The sequence below is a fragment of the Bubalus kerabau genome, chromosome 9, assembly GCF_029407905.1.
Source record: "Bubalus kerabau isolate K-KA32 ecotype Philippines breed swamp buffalo chromosome 9, PCC_UOA_SB_1v2, whole genome shotgun sequence".
NCBI classification, from domain to species: domain Eukaryota; kingdom Metazoa; phylum Chordata; class Mammalia; order Artiodactyla; family Bovidae; genus Bubalus; species Bubalus kerabau.
Genome location: NC_073632.1, coordinates 67,528,955 through 67,546,761, shown reverse-complemented (window position 1 = coordinate 67,546,761; position 17,807 = coordinate 67,528,955). Strand labels below are relative to the sequence as shown.

At 36.8% G+C, this 17,807-nt stretch overlaps 1 long non-coding RNA gene across 3 annotated transcripts in view; it reads left to right on the top strand.

The window, feature by feature from the left end:
* Positions 1–17,807, top strand: part of LOC129619946 (uncharacterized) — a 95,657-nt gene that overhangs the window by 31,814 nt on the left and 46,036 nt on the right. For all 3 annotated transcript variants that reach the window (XR_008698309.1, XR_008698308.1, XR_008698307.1), the window contains exon 2: positions 3,313–3,426. This is a non-coding gene — a long non-coding RNA (uncharacterized LOC129619946). The remainder of the gene's footprint in view (positions 1–3,312; positions 3,427–17,807) is intronic.

Sequence of the window (17,807 nt, the reverse complement as noted above, 5' to 3'; positions counted from 1 at the left end):
AAGATGTTATTACTTCTCAGGTTTGATATTATCTTTCTATAGATAGCATGCAGTGACATAGGACTCTTACAAATCTATTCTTTCTTCCCTATATTTAAGAAGTTCAGTTAATATTTGTTTAGGAGTGATTGCTTACCAGGCTAGGATTGGAGACTGGTCAGTTTTAGGGGGAAGCTTAATTTAATGGTTGAGTTTAAGGAGAGGGGAGAAGCTCTTTCTTTTTGCCCACTCCTCAACCCATTTCACATCTAGTGGAGAAAATAGTGAAAGCAGGTGGGGAAGAAGAAAGGAAGACCTGAATGAGAGTGAGGTCCAGTTCCAGAGAGCTTTTCATGCGTTTGGAACAAGCGAAATAAAAGTAGTCCTCCATACACAATTCAAACTTTTAATTTAAATATAACAAAGCTATCAAATATGCCATCTTGACAACAGCTAATAGCTCTTTATATTTTAGACTTTATTTACAAAACATCCAAACATTTCTTTCCATTCGTATCCAATATATTGTAACCTATGCTTTATGTGACCTCAGAGGCCATCTAATTTATTTTCCTCATTGTGCAGGAGAACAACTGAGTAATCCGTTTTATAATCAGGATGATTACATACTTTATTGTCCAAATCTAGACACTGAGGATAAAAGAGGTTGTTATTCATAATACCCTAGGACAACACGTATAAACTGGGAAACTAGGATTTATGAGCACCTTGATAATAAAAAATAGAAATTAAGATTGCCAGGTGGCTGAGTCATTAAAATTAACTTAATTGCCTTTTTAGTGTTCTGCCATTATGACTGAGGGAAAAAGTTAAATTGGCCATTCTAAAAGTGCTAATATATTTTTTTTTGATCATCTATTTTGTACCTGGTGGTATTCTGAGCATTTAATTCATAAAAATACAATGAATCCTCATAATAACTCCATGAAGTTGCCACTCTTTTCCTGATTTGACAGATGAGGAAACTAAGATCTGGAAAGGTTAAATTACTTGTCCAAAGTCATAAAACTAGTAGCCAAGAGAGCTGGGATTCAAACCCAGTTCCATTACCTCCTGAGTCCATGTCTTAATCATCACCTTATTGTGCCTCTCCTGTCTAGGATCCATGATTGTAGGGGTGGGTCTTTAATAGGCATTTGGTAATTGATACTTTTGAACTGTGGTGTTGGAGAACTCTTGAGAGTCCCTTGGACTTCAAGGAGATCCAACCAGTCAATTCTAAAGGAGATCAGCCCTGGGTGTTCTTTGGAAGGAATGATGCTAAAGCTGAAACTCCAGTACTTTGGCCACCTCATGTGAAGAGTTGACTCATTGGAAAAGACTCTGATGCTGGGAGGGATTGGGGGCAGGAAGAGAAGGGGATGACAGAGGATGAGATGGCTGGATGGCATCACCGACTCAATGGACATGAGTTTGAGTGAACTCCGGGAGTTGGTGATGGACAGGGAGGCCTGGTGTGCTGCAATTCATGGGATCGCAAAGAGTCGGACATGACTGAGAGACTGCACTGAACTGAACTGAACTATAATCTAAAATTCAAGATGCTATTTAGCTTTTCTAAGATAATCAAATTTTTTTTCTTTTCAATTTTCACTGTACTTGACCATTTTGCAAAAATACTATTTTTCTATCTTACTATTAAAAAAAAGAACCCCCAGTTTTAAATTAGGAGGGAGATCAGAGGTTATCTAATTCAATCTTCTTTATCGGGTGAGCAGTCAAGGCTCATCATCTTTCGTATCTATGGACGTTCACTTAGGGGCACAAACTGAACTGGAACCCAAGTTTCCTGCCCCTCAACCTGCAGCCCTTTAAGTAGTTTTGCATTCACTTAAAATAAGAAAAACTAATATACCAGGTATTGAATACAGAATGTTCTCTATAAAATTATGCTGAAAGATAAAAGCAGAAATATAATTCAGGAAGATGTAATTTTTCTCTAACGAAATAACACATTCCTGTTATGCACACAAAGAACCAGCCAAAATCAGCAAACTGCACAAATAATTCTAAATTCCAGTCTAGCTTCTGTCACTGTTTTTGTGCAGTATTTGGTAGGTCAGTTCGCCTCAATGACAGTTACCTTATGTTTATAATAGGAAAAATAATGTCTTTACTCTCTGAGGCAAGAAAAAGGCTGCCTTTAAAAAAACATACATTAATAATTTTAAAATACATTTCAAGTTGGAAGGGACTTGAAAATTCCATGTTGTGAGCATACTACCATGTTTTAATAAGAAGCAAATTATCTAAAGTACTAACAGTAATGGTTAAACAAGGCAGAAAATCTTTAAACATGGTAGTCTCTGTTTTTGCCTTTGATTTCAATTCTATTCTTCTGGATATACAGAATTAAATAAAGTTACTGTATATATGTTTTTCTGTCTTGACCACATTCTTGTTCAAAATAAATTGTATTATAAAGCTGCAATAAGTTTCCTGAATTTAGTAAACCAAGGTAAATAATTCAAGCAATTTCTCCTTGACTCTCCTTAGCTCAGCAGACTATTGCCATTGGTCACATTAACTGAGTAATTACTAAATTTCTATTACTTTCTAATATTACAGCTGAACCAAAAGTAGGAGAGCATGAACAGTGAAGGTAAACTGTGAACAAACAGAACTGTATTTAATTTTTTCGTGTGTGCATATGTTTACATTTTTTAGAGGTTAGAGGCAGACTTTCATTTCATGTTAGAAAAATAAAAACGAAGGAAGAACCAAAATAATCTATTTTGGAGTAATAGCTGTTTTTAATTAAATGCTTAAGTTATGATATTAGAATAGGTATAACCCCAATCTGTATTTCAACTTCAGCACATGCAAGACTTAATTATAGATATCATTAAAAAAAAATTGATGCTTTTTAAAAATAGGAAGTACATTTAAATCTATTTGACAAGATCTGTTTGCTGTTCCTCGTTTGCATTATCTGTTGTACAGAATACATAAAATGCATGTTCTAGCTATTTATTAAAGACATATCTTGAAGGCATAGTTTCAAGTTACAGAAGTATTTTTTGAATAGAAATATTCCTGGCGGTTAATAAATTGGCATTTCTTTTATGGTTTTGATTATATCTTTATTTTAACCATTAGAGGGCACATTAGTTCAAGAAAAATTAAAATCACAGCAACAAGAAGAAAATAGGCTTAGAAGTGATAGGCAGAGAAAATTTCTGTGTTTTACTGTGCATATTTTCACTCATTTTATTGTCACTTGCAACATAATCTATTAGTTTTTTAAATCTGGAAAGAATTCAAGTGTATATAGTTTCATTTAAGAAATGACTCTTCACTTTTTATTGCTAGCTACTGCTCCTAAGAGAATGAAGTTGGCCTAGTTGAATTTGATGAGGTTGACTATTATGTGACCAAGAAGGACATAATAAATCATGGCATTTGAGGAACATCCTGAGTTCAAAGGTATGTATGATTAGGTTATTATGAAGTAGGTAAATGCTAGTCCCTGGTCTTGTAGTTATTAAAAAAAAAAAAAAAAATGGCACCTAACCGTGAGTGAAGGCAGCTTCACCACAAGTATTTATAACCTTTACAATTTGGTACAAATTATAGAGAGAACAATGGATGGCCCCAGAGTGAACACAAGGCTTTATTTCACTAGAAAGACTTGACTGGAGTCATAAACTGCAAGAGGGTAGGCCCCTCAAGTGGCTTATGAATGACTGCCCAGTCCCAGAATGAGTTCATTTGTTTTCAATCTACAGCAAACTGTTATTATTGCTAATGTTCAGTCTTTTGCTCTAAGGCTGCAGGCTTTTAATCTGTAAAGGTTGAAATAGATACTAGCTAGTATTTAACAATAATGCTTTTATTATGTTGAGTGAAATGAATGCATTACATGATTGGTTCATTAATTTAATTAATAAAATTAATTGAGCACCTACTAAGTTTCAAGTTCTAGCATGGGTTGTAGGGAATAAAGACAGCTTAATGTATTGTCCCTAGCTTGAGAATACAATTTTTTATTACCCTGTGATTTATGAGAAATAAATCAACAAATAACTGTAGCATATGATAAACTTTATGTATTAGTGGGAAAATAGGAAAGTAATTTGTCAAATCTACTATAAAAGTATTTTACATTTTATTTTTAAGGGAACAGAGGGGTTAGGGCAAATCATTAGTATATACTATCTTCAGTTTATGCAGAACTTCTTTGGTAACATTTTTTCTGAGAGTCAATTATACAATAAATTGTAGTAATTAGTGGCATAAAACAAGGTAATAATGTAATTAAAACCAAAATATTTACTTGCTATACAAGATACTTTTATGCATCTTAATTCTGCTCCTTGCAAGCTAATAATACTCTATAGGAATTTCTGTGTGGCTTTTACATCTGGTGCCTGTGGAATTAGCATGTACAAAGAGAGCTCAGAATTATGCTTTAATTATGATTTGAATGATGATTTGAGTCTGAGCATGAGTTGTCAACAGAATTGTGAGCTGGGGAAAAAAGAGATAAGGATTGTTAGTGGGATAAAAAGTATATTTGCAGTCACTTACTTTAAAGTGCCTTTTGTTTTAGAAGAAGTAATTAATGTTAGGAATTAATTGGTTTAGATTCTTGATTTAAAGTTATCACTTGGTTGCTACGATAAAGCCTTTACAAAATTACTACATGATTTGCAATGACAGGAACATTTCGGTTGAAAGGTATAAAACATAATTGAAAAGCTAGCTTTTGAGTGCCTGCTTATCACTCTAATTGATAGCAGATGAGCCCAAGGAGCTAAATGTTGTAGTTCAATAAAAAATAATAATAATTTAGCTGGATTTCACATTATGTTGCATAGTTTCCTCTAAAGGCTAAACATTAATGCTAATGTTTTGATAAAATACTAGGCTTTCAGTGGAGCCTGGTCAGTTTGTATTAACTATCACAAAGCGGTCATGAAGTCAAAATTATATACAAAACATAGATCCAGGTATAGCATCTGAAAAGCTTTAAGGTTTGGATAACTAAATTAGGGCATTCATAAAATCCACCCATAAAGAATGATGTTGTAGAGGTATGTTTATTGATAATAGAAAACACATTAAAAAGCAGGCTATACAGCATGAGACCTACTACTGTAAGAAAAAGCAACATATATAAGAATGGAAAAAATCAGAAAGGATATATGCCAAATGCTAACAGTGGTCATCTCAGGGAGTGGAGTTATGAGAGATTTTCATTTTTGTTAGGCATATCTGTATTTTCCTAACTTTCTACAGCGAATATATTTAATCAGGATATGTTAATATTCCAATCTGCCTAATGTTTATCAGGAAAATCTTTACATGACTTTAGAATACAACTGTGTCCTCTTGCAGATATCTAGTTGGTCCCAGTATATATTTACAATTCTTATTTATTCATTTAAACTCTGTTTTTGTATTTACATATTTTAACAAGTATTAAAATCTTAACATGCAGCAAGGATGAAATGAAAGGAAATAGATCTAAATTGTACCATGTTTTGGGTCTGCACACGAGGAGGATGGTAGACCTATTGGTAGTGATGGTGGGGACTGGTCAAACCAATCACCTAGGACAGAAAGCGTGATTTTCCTTTAAAGAAAGATGACAGGCCAACTAACACCCTGGCTGCTTATTTCAATAAGCCAGTAACCCTTTGAGTGAAGAGAAAGCATGGACCAATTGTTCTGCTCAGGGAGAATTTATTTTCTAATTTTTATTTAAAAGAAGAGTAGCTTTCAGCAGGTGTATTTTCAGGGCACTGCTCACATCAGTGTGAACAGTTGGAGCACTCATACAAAAATCAAATGAGATGGGCAGATTTGAGTGGAGGTTAAGTAGGAATTTTCATCCATGGGAAGAGCAGAATAAGCCTCTAAACTATTTACTCGAGAAGCAATGTGCCCCCCCAAAACACCCACACAGATTTACATATGTGTTATAGTGTTCTGTGGCATCTGTACTCTAGGTCAAACAAGATCAAGCTACACAGTAAAAGAAAAAAGACTGCTTTGCTAGTTGGGATTAATAGCTAGTCACAAGGTGAGCATTTATTAAGTTGTTGGAAGTAAATGTTATAAAATCATAGTTTAAAGGAGGAAGTTATGTTTCTGGGGACCCAGTATTAATCTCCTTTTTCCCCTCTCTGATTAAACGAGATACTCTAGTGGGGTTTTATTTTTTCTGCTTCATAGGCTGTCTTCATTCTGACTTGTGGAAAACAGATTTTAACTACTAGTGAATAATCAATTTTCTGTTACAATTTTATTAACAGTAAGTAATTAGTCTCACGATTTTATTTAGAACATTGGTTCAAATATCCGGCTGTAATTTTTTCAGCCCAAATGAAAATTTGTAAGCCGTGTTTCAAATTGGTCCTTTGACCGACGAACTGATTTTCTTGAGAGAGAAAGCTTAGAAAATTTTCTAATTAGTGCTAAGACCTGATTTTCTTTGGCTCACTGCTTCATGTATTCTACTTCTTCAAATTATGCTGTAGGAAATGTCTTCAGAGGTTGGTGTTTTCTATTGATCTCCACAATTGTTCTCAGTAATTTAGAAGTTAACTGTGCAGTGATTTTTCAAGAATGCACCGGAGTCTTGAGTCAGCACACGCTCCTCTCCCCTGAGCCAGGGGGCAAAGATCTTTGTAGCCCATCGTTGGCTCCAAGTGCTATGAGCGGGGTGCCTGGCTCAGTTCATTTCCTCTGTGTAACTTTCCTGTCCTTTCTTCCTGCAGTTCAGGCCTTAAATGCCTCTTCCCTTATAAACTGAGAAGGGATTTGTGCAGCATGAGCTTACCTGAGAAACTAAAGATCATTAATTAGAAGGGTGCTTCTGGGCAACAGGAAATTTTTCATTGGAAAGGTTTCAAATCTAAGAAAGTAATTAATTTCTCTGTGGAAGGGGATCACATTTTTCTCTTCTGATGTCCTTCCTTATTGCAATTGAATGGTTTAAGGCACAACAGAGGGAATACGACTCCTCTCTCATTAACCCTCACAGTTTGGCTCCCTCTTTTCTGTCTCTTTCCTTTCCTCTTCCATTTCAGCATTAGCAGTGCCTTCTAGGGATTTAATGGGACGTTTTATTTTATTTTTATGGAGGAGAATTAATTTTTTGTAATGTGCATATACTGTCAGAAGGAGTTTTTAAAGACAAAATATTCCTGTTTATTAAAAGAAAAATGACAAATTAGAAAAAATAGTTATAATTAATATGATAAAGTTTTGTTAAAAGGAAAATGAAAAATTAGGAAAATGACAAGTTGCAAATTTAGTTGCAAAATATAAAGTTTTGCCATCATAGGTGTACTACGATGATCAAAATAAGGGGAAAAGAAATGGGCTGATATTTCAAAGGAGAAATAGAGGGAGCTGAAACCCATTGCTATTGATAACCAAAGAAATTAATATTGAAATAAGATACATTACAAAAGTTTATGTATTTATATAGGTAAGTAGGTGTCATCTATCATTACCATTGTCATCTAGTATTCATGAATTCCTACTTTATTCAATAGATTGTGATTCTTATTGTAATTATTTTCATGCTCAAATTGACCCAGATTTGGTCAGTGGGAGGCCCTTCGAGCTGGCTCTTGTGGTTTCTTTTTTTTTTTTTTTGACATGCTTCCATCATTTTTTGGAGTGCTTTCTGAATTTCTGATATAAAAAAGTTGTTTAAGGCTGATCTTAGACTTTTCCTGCTCCAGACGTACATTAGTATTTCTGCAAGGAGCTCTTGCTGAACTTGTATGTATTTGTGTATTAGAAACCATGAGCTCATGCTGATATCTCTGATTTTAATCCAAATTCACAAAGTTCTTTACTTGCCTTTCTTCATTCCACACTTGCCTGTCTCTTCTTGTGCAGTGAGAACTCTGGCTTCTCTCAACATCAACACATTTGCTCATTTGCTTATCCCTTCAATGCATATAAAATAGTATAAGGATTCATACATTTTACCACCACAAAAACAAACTTACTAACATGAGGTCCAGATTTGTATGTAAATTTTACTCTGTGTGTGTGTGCGCGTGTGTGTGTGTGCGTGTGTGCGTGTGTGTATTTGTATTAGTCGCTCAGTGTGTCTTATAAATGCTTGTGATTGTCCCCTGAGACCTGGGAGGCTGGTGGGCACTGTCTCCATGTTCTCCCTCTCCTCTGCCCCAGGTCACTGGTGTCTCCTTGGAAGGAGCTTGTGCACACGTCTGGTACCCTGGCTTTTGTGGTTGCAGTTCAGAGGATGAAGTCCTGATAGTCCGCATCTGGTAGCCAGTAGGACTTGTGGTCATGGATCCCACGGGACTATAGGAAACAGAGAGTTCCTAACAGGCTATCCCCCCAAGGCTCACTGCAGAGCGGGCAGACAAAAACGCCCAGCTCCCAGTCTTTCTTTCAAAGCTGCTGCCTAAATGTTTGGCTTCCCATCAGCCTGCATCTAGATGCTGATGGAGATCCTTTCTTTGGGACACTGAAAGGTCCTGGCACAGCTTCAGTTTCTGGAAATCCTAACAACAAAGAAGGCAACTTGGACAGTAACAAAAGATTTGACAGACAAATGAGCTAGGACCGGGCTATAATTTTCATCTCCTAGATAAGACCACTGCATCAAGATGGAGAGGTGGCTATTTTACCTAATGAACAGAAATCAACAGACAGTCAAGGAAAATGAAGAAATAGAGGAATATGTTCCAAACTAAAGAATAAGATAAAACTCCAGAGACAGACTTTCATGATATGAAGATAATTAATTTCCTTGATAAAGAATTAAAAATAGTGATCTTAAAAATGTTCACTGAGAGTGGAAGAATGCATAAATAAACTGAGAATTTCAACAGGGATGGAAAGTGTAAGAAAATACCAAATGGATATTACAGAGCTGAATATAATAATTAAACTGAAAATTTTAATAAAGGGGTTCAAACTATATTATAAACTTATAGCAATCATAGATCACTGGAACAGAACAGAGACCCCAGACATAAACCCACACATATATGATAAACTAATTTTTGACAACAGTAGCAAGTATACACAATAGAGAAAAGATAGTCTCTTCAAGTAATAGTGCTTGGAAAACTGGACAGCCACATGCAAAAGAATAAAAACTGGATCCCTATCTTATACCATATACAAAAATCAACTCAAAATGGATCAAAGATCTGAAGCCATAAAATTCCTAGAATAAAATATAGAGGGTAAGCTTGTTGACATCTTTTTTGGCAGTGATTTTTATGGATTTACCACTGGAAGCAAAAACACCAAAAGCAAAAATAAATAAGTGGGATTACATCAAACTGAAAAGTTTCTGCAGAGCAAAGAAAACCATTGACAGAATGAAAAGGCAATCTCTGGAATGGGAGAAAATATTTTCAAATCATATATCTGATAAGAGATTAATATCCAAAATATATAAAGAACTCATACAATTCAATAGATTTTCATTGAAAGTCTATTTTCATAAAATACAGATAACTCATACAATTCTTTGATTTTCATTGATTTGTCTAATTTGTCATTCAGGTGAAATGCTGGGCTGGATGAATGACAAGCTGGAATCAAGATTGCTGTATCTGAAAGGAGCTAAAGAGCCTCTTTCGGAGAAGGCAATGGCAACCCACTCCAGTATTCTTGCCTGGAAAATCCCATGGACGGAGGAGCCTGGTAGGCTGCAGTCCATGGGGTCACGAAGAGTAGGACACAACTGAACAACTTCACTTTCATTTTTCACTTTCATGCTTTGGAGAAGGAAATAGCAACCCACTCCAGTGTTCTTGCTTGGAGAATCCCAGGGACAATGGAGCTTGGTGGGCTGCCATCTATGGGGTCGCACAGAGTCAGACATGACTGAAGCGAATTTGCAGCAGCAGCAGCAGAGAGCCTCTTGCTGAGGGTGAAAGAGGAGAGTGAAAAAGTTGGCTTGAAAATCAACACTCAAAAAACTAAGATCATGGTATCTGGTCCCATTACTTCATGGCAAATAAAAGGGGAAAAAGTGGAAGCAGTGACAGACTTTATTTTCTTGGGCTCCAAAATCACTGCAGATGGTGAATGCAGCCATGAAATTAAAAGACACTTGCTCCTTGGAGGAAAAGCTGTGACAAACCTAGACAGTGTATTAAAAAGCAGAGACATTACTTTGGCGACAAAGGTCCATATAGTTAAAGCTATGGTTTTTTCCAGTCAGTTCAGTTCAGTCGCTCAGTTGTGTCCCATGGACTGCAGCACGCTGGGCCTCCCTGTCCATCACCAACTCCTGGAGTTTACCCAGACTCATGTCCACTGAGTCGGTGATGCCATCCAGTCAGATCAGATCAGATCGGTCGCTCAGTCGTGTCTGACTGTTTGCAACCCCATGAATCGCAGCACGCCAGGCCTCCCTGTCCATCACCAACTCCCGGAGTTCACTCAGACTCACGTCCATCGAGTCAGTGATGCCATCCAGCCATCTCATCCTCTGTCATCCCCTTCTCCTCCTGCCCCCAATCCCTCTCAGCATCAGAGTCTTTTCCAATGAGTCAACTCTTCGCAGGAGGTGGCCAAAGTACTGGAGTTTCAGCTTTAGCATCATTCCTTCCAAAGAAATCCCAGGGCTGATCTCCTTCAGAATGGACTGGTTGGATCTCCTTGCAGTCCAAGGGACTCTCAAGAGTCTTCTCCAAGACCACAGTTCAAAAGCATCAATTCTTTGGCGCTCAGCCTTCTTCACACTCCAACTCTCACATCTATACATGACCACAGGAAAAACCATAGCCTTGACTAGACGAACCTTTGTTGGCAAAGTAATGTCTCTGCTTTTGAATATGCTATCTAGGTTGGTCATCACTTTCCTTCCAAGGAGTAAGCGTCTTTTAATTTTATGGCTGCAGTCACCATCTGTAGTGATTTTGGAGCCCCAAAAAATAAAGTCTGTCACTGTTTCCACTGTTTGGCCATCTATTTGCCATGAAGTGATGGGACCAGATGCCATGATCTTCGTTTTCTGAATGTTGAGCTTTAAGCCAACTTTTTCACTCTCCACTTTCACTTTCATCAAGAGGCTTTTTAGTTCCTCTTCACTTTCTGCCATAAGGGTGGTATCACCTGCATATCTGAGGTTATTGATATTTCTCCTGGCAATCTTGATTCCAGCTTGTGTTTCTTCCAGTCCAGCGTTTCTCATGACATACTCTGCATATAGGTTAAATGAGCAGGGTGACAATATACAGCCTTGATGTACTCCTTTTCCTATTTGAAACCAGTCTGTTGTTCCATGTCCAGTTCTAACTGTTGCTTCCTGACCTGCATACAGGTTTCTCAAGAGGCAGGTCAGGTGATCTGGTATTCCCATCTCTTTCAGAATTTCCCACAGTTTATTGTGATCCACACAGTCAAAGGCTTTGGCATAGTCAATAAAGCAGAAATAGATGTTTTTCTGGAACTCTCTTGCTTTTTTGATGATCCAGCAGATGTTGGCAATTTGATCTCTGGTTCCTCTGCCTTTTCTAAAACCAGCTTGAACATCAGGAAGTTCACGGTTCACATATTGCTGAAGCCCGGCTTGAAGAATTTTGAGCATTACTTTACTAACGTGTGAGATGAGTGCAATTGTGCAGTAGTTTGAGCATTCTTTGGCATTGCCTTTTCTTTGGGATTGGAATGAAAACTGACCTTTTCCAGTCCTGTGGCCACTGCTGAGTTTTCCAAATTTGCTGGCATATTGAGTGCAGCACTTTAACAGCATCATCTTCTGGATTTGGAATATCTCAACTGGAATTCTATCACCTCCACTAGCTTTGTTCGTAGTGATGCTTTCTAAGGCCCACTTGACTTCACATTCCAGGATGTCTGGCTCTAGGTCAGTGATCACACCATCGTGATTATCTGAATCATGAAGATCTTTTTTGTACAGTTCTTCTGTGTATTCTTGCCATCTCTTCTTAATATCTTCTGCTTCTGTTAAGTCCATACCATTTCTGTCCTTTATCGAGCTCATCTTTGCATGAAATGTTCCTTTGGTATCTCTGATTTTCCTGAAGAGATCTCTAGTCTTTCCCATTCTGTTGTTTTCCTCTATTTCTTTGCATTGGTCACTGAAGAAGGCTTTCTTATCTCTTCTTGCTATTCTTTGGAACTCTGCATTCAGATGCTTATATCTTTCCTTTTCTCCTTTGCTTTTCGCTTCTCTTCTTTTCACAGCTATTTGTAAGGCCTCCCCAGACAGCCATTTTGCTTTTTTGCATTTCTTTTCCATGAGGATGGTCATGATCCCTGTCTCCTGTACAATGTCACGAACCTCATTCCATAGTTCATCAGGCACTCTATCAGATCTAGTCCCTTAAATCTATTTCTCACTTCCACTGTATAATCATAAGGGATTTGATTTAGGTCATACCTGAATGGTCTAGTGGTTTTCCCTACTTTCTTCAATTTAAGTCTGAATTTGGCAATAAGGAGTTCATGGTCTGAGCCACAGTCAGCTCCTGGTCTTGTTTTTGCTGACTGTATAGAGCTTCTCCATCTTTGGCTGCAAAGAATATAATCAATCTGATTTCGGTGTTGACCATCTGGTGATGTCCATGTATAGAGTCTTCTCTTGTGTTGTTGGAAGAGGGTGTTTGTAGTCATGTACAAATGTGAGCGTTGGACCATAAAGAAGTTTGAGGACAGAAGATTTAATGCTTTCAAACTGTGGTGGTGGAGGAGACTCTTGAGAGTCCCTTGGACTGTAAGGAGATCAAACCAGTCCATCTTTAAGGAAATGAACTCTGAATTGAAAGGACTGATGCTGAAGCTGTGGCTCTAGTACTTTGACCACCTGATGCGTAAAGCCTGCTCATTGGAAAAGACCCTGATGCTGGGAAAGATTGAAGGCAAAAGGAGAAGAAGGCAATAGAGGATGATAGTTAGAGAGCATCACTGACGCAATGGACATGAATCCGAGCAAACTCCAGGAGAGAGTGGAGGACAGGGGAGCCTGGTATGATGCAGTCCATGGGGTCACAAAGAGTTGGACATGACTTAGCAACTGAACAACTAAAGAACCAGAACTTTGATTTTAAATTTTAATCCCTTTTCCCCTAATTCTCTGCATCTTTAATTTCTACTTTTATTTTTAATCTTCCTTTTTAGTGCTTGCTTCTAGTTCTGAATTGTAAATTTCATTTAATTTATCATTTATTTTCATTTATTCTTTTATTTTAATTAATATAGATATTCAAGGCTTGAATTTTCTTTTGATCACTGCCTTGGATATATCTACCAGACTCTCTGACATGTAGCATTTTCATTTTTAATATTCAGAAGTTTGGTAATTTCTATTTTCTTCTATTTTTTCTATGAGTTGTTTAACAAAATAAACATTTTCCAGGTTGGAAGGCTTTTTACATTTTTAATTGTATTTTTCACTTCTAATTTTATTGCATTCTGATCAGTGTGTGTCGTTTGTAACGTTTTTACTTTATGTAACTGTATGATGTTTTCTTTGTCAAATAACATATTAACAATTTTGGTGAATTTTTCATGTGCACTCTAAGATAATTTATTTTTTATTTCAAGGATAGTATTGTATATATTTAAAGACATATCCAATTATTATATTGTTTCAATCTTCTATATTCTTATTTATATTTTTTTCCTTTTATTTTGTACTGAAAGTGCGTTTCCATCTTTTTTCCTTATGTCATCAGTACTTCTTGATCTGCATTAGAACTTTATGTGTTATTTGGGGTATAGGTATTTATAACTATCCTATCTTCTTTGTGAACTCTGGCTTTTAGCATTGCATAGTGCATTTAGTTTTCTTGAATGTTGCCTTTTGGCCTAGCTTCTACTTTATATTAGGATTACAACCCTACTTTCTTATTGTTCCCATTTTTGGCATTCTTATAACTGACTTACAAAGAACTTTTGGAAATTTTAATCCAGGAAACAAAACTGGTAAAATCAAATCTTAATTATCTGTGTTTTAAATAGAGAAACATCAGAAGCATAAAATGACACTTACGTTTGTCAGTGCAGGTATGCCTTGTTTTAAAAAACCCCAAAAATAAAATATGAACTTATTAAAGACAATAATTTTGTTATGCATTGTATGCTGCTGCTGCTGCTAAGTCGCTTCAGTAGTGTCCGACTCTGTGCGACCCCACAGACGGCAGCCCACCAGGCCCCCCACTTCTTTAGGATTCTCCAGGCAAAAACACTGGAGTGGGTTGCCATTTCCTTCTCCAATGCATGAAAGTGAAAAGTGAAAGTCAAGTTGCTCAGTCATGTCCGACTCTTAGTGACCCCGTGGACTGCAGCCTACCAGGCTCCTTCACCCATGGGGTTTTCCAGGCAAGAGTACTGGAGTGGGGTGCTATTGCCTTCTCTGATGCATTGTATAGTTACTTTGTAAAAAAATCAGTGATATATACTTTTGAGTAGTAACTATCAAGCTCAGATAAGGCATAATTTTATTTATAAATAACTGTTTGAGTTTTTAATTGAATTTAATACTGATAACATCCATTATTTTAAAAATTAAACATTTAAGTGAAACATACATATATTTCAGAAGAAGTCTATTTAATCCCTTTGTTTTAGTACAGTAACTATGCTTATTCATCTCTAGCTTTTTATATAAGCTTATAATCTTTATATGGTTGTAATCAATGAGTTATACCACATTTTCTTCTTTTTAATTTAGCATTATGTCAAAAAATTTGTGTTTGTGTGTATGTGTGTGTGTGTGTATATATATATATATATATCTAAATATAATATTTAACCCTTTATTGGCATCATATATTCTATCAAGTCAGTATGTGGGAGTGTGCCTTATTTTGGCTACACTATTCTTGGACCTTAACTGTCATCTAGATCTCTGAAGCAACTCATCTGGGAATTTTGAAATAAGAGTTCAGTAGATGGAAGAGGTCGAAAGTATGAGTAGGGGAGATATGGAGAGAAGGGCATTCCAAGCAGTGAATTACCCTATCAAAGATACTGAGATGCAAACCCAATAGACTATTCAGACAATGCTATATATTTTCATTGTTTGGAACTCTTAAGGAAAAAAGGATAAGATTTTGAGGACCTTAAATTCTAGATAGACCATGAAAATAGTAACTAAAGAATACATGATGATCTGATTTGCATTTAAAATCATTATAATAAGTATATGGGCTTCCCTGGTGGCTCAGATGGTAAAGAATCCGCCTGCAACGTGGAAGACCTGAGTTCGATCCCTGGGTTGGGAAGATCCCCTGGAGGAGGGCATGGCAGCCCACTCCAGTATTCTTGCCTGGAGAATCTTCATGGACAGAGGAACCTGGTGGGCTGCAGTCCATTTGGTCTCAAAGAGTCGAATACGATTGAGTGACTAAGCACATAATAATTATGTGGAGAAAGGCTAAAATGGAATCCAGGGTAGAGAAAGTGGAACTATTTAGGAGACTAGTTATAAATCAGGCATGAGATGACAAGGGTCTAAGCCACAATGGCAGTAATAAGGATGGAGAAATAGGAAGAGAAATCAAGCAAGATTTGGTCACTAATTGGCTGCAGTAAGTGAGATTAAAGGAGGAGATGAAGATGTGTCCCAGGTTTCTGACTTCAAGGATAATAAGTATTTGTCTAATGAATGAACAGTATGGATAACAGTATTAACCAAACTTGAGAGTTAAGATAATGGTTTCAGTTTAGGTCAATCTAAATTGTAGGTGCTGGTGTCACATGAGGGGTTGGATATATAATGATACTAGGAGTCTGGAGAGAGGTCTGGGTTGAGCTGTAGACTGGGCTGTCAGCCCTGAGCAGTTCCTTATGTTCAATTATTGTAGGGCATGTCTACCTAGATATTCTACTATCACCTGAACTTCAACATAATCCAATTCTAACTCATCAACTTTTCCCCCAAGCTAATTTTGTCAGCTCCCTCATGGCTAACTGTGGTACTATTAAACCACTCAACTCTAGACTCTAAGCCACAGATGTAAACATTATGCTTTTCATCTTTATCGTTATTGCCAAACTACTCTTTAACAAGTCCCACAGTTTCTTTCTTCAAAATTTCTTAGTAGAATTACCTAGGTGCCCAGAAACCTAAGTTTCAGTCCTGACTCTGCTGCTAACCGGAAGATAATCAACTTGTACAAGCCATAGCACCTTACTAAGTCCTCATATTCAAATCTGGAAAAAAAAAAAGTTTGACTTACATAGTGAATTCTCTTCTAAGTGTTTGAGTCTATATTTTTTCTTGCTGATTCTGATACTACCATCTAGGTTTATGTAACTGCTTCCAAACTTCTGTTCCAGTTTTTAGTGTTATACCTATCCAATCCCATGCATATATTAGTCACCAGAAACTTCCTTAACCACTAATTTTTTATGTTATGTCCTTGTTCGAAAACTAGTCTTGTGGCTCCCTTTTATCTATTGCATCAACTCTGACTTCTTTGTCTAGTTATCAAGGTTCTATAAAATGATTTCTACCTAGCTAAGCTTATCTTTCATTACCTTCTAACATCATCTCTTATCTCCAGTCAGTCTAGACTTCTGACTGATTTCTTCAAATAATTTGATCATGATCTTTTCTCCATTTGAAAACCTAGTACACTTCCCCTGAATCCTAAATTATTTTTCAAATATCAACTCAAGTTCTCTCCTCCAGGGAGATTATACTCACCCATTCCATTACTTAGCATTCACCTTTTCTCTGATTTCCAAGAACAGTTGTGTTCTGTGATGCAATTTAGCACTTAATCCATAGGTTTAACTTTTGACTGATTTCTGTGTGGGGACCATCTTCTGTATCTGCCATCACTTCACAGAATATGAACCCTGCTGCTGCTGCTGTTAAGTCGCTTCAGTCGTGTCTGACGCTGTGTGACCCCGTAGACGGCAGCCCACCAGGCTCCTCTGTCCCTGGGATTCTCCAGGCAAGAACGCTGGAGTGGGTTGCCATTTCCTTCTCCAATGCATGAAAGTGAAAAGTGAAAGTCAAGTTGCTCAGTCGTGTCCGACTCTTAGTGACCCGGTGGACTGCAGCCTACCAGGCTCCTCCGTACTTGGGAGTGTCCAGGCAAGAGTACTGGAGTGGGTCTCCAGTACCTTCTCCAGAATATGAAACCTAATGCACCATAAATACAAGCTGGTTTATTAGCTTTCAGGAGCACCTTTATTTCTTAAAATAAGAAATAGGCTATAACCTCCACGTTTGAGATAGCAAAACAAAATAACAAAGCCAGAGCTCTGTTGGAGAGGTAACCTGTAAGATGATTTAAAAATCATATGCTACAGTGGACATGGGTAATTGAAGAGCCTAAATAGTCTATTAAATAGAAAGTTAACTCAAATTATTTTTTATTGTATTTATATACAGTTTCTGGGTTGGGCATTATGGGTCAAGTATTGTCATTAGAAGTTGTGCACTTAGGAACTGAATAGTCTATGCTCTGATAAAAGCACTTTAGTTTTAAGGATGTCACTTTTAACTATGGAAAGTATCTAGTGCAATTTCAACTTATATATATTGTTTTAACAGGTCAAGGTTTCAAATAGATTCCATGAATTACTTGAAGAAAGCAGCCACAAAATAGGCTGTAAATTATTTGATTATGCCCCAAGTAATATTTTAGCTGAGTTTTGAAATTTAAATGCCTCTTTGGACTTAAAAATTTATTTCTATTACATTAGATTTCAGAAGAGAAGAGAACTTATCAGCCACTGCTCATCTTTTCTCCACATCTGTCATCAAACTCTTAGCTAGTTTTGTAATTATTATTTAGTACTTTTATATTTTTTCAAGGCACCCTGAACTAATATTAATTATCATGACAAGCTTGCAGAAATACTGT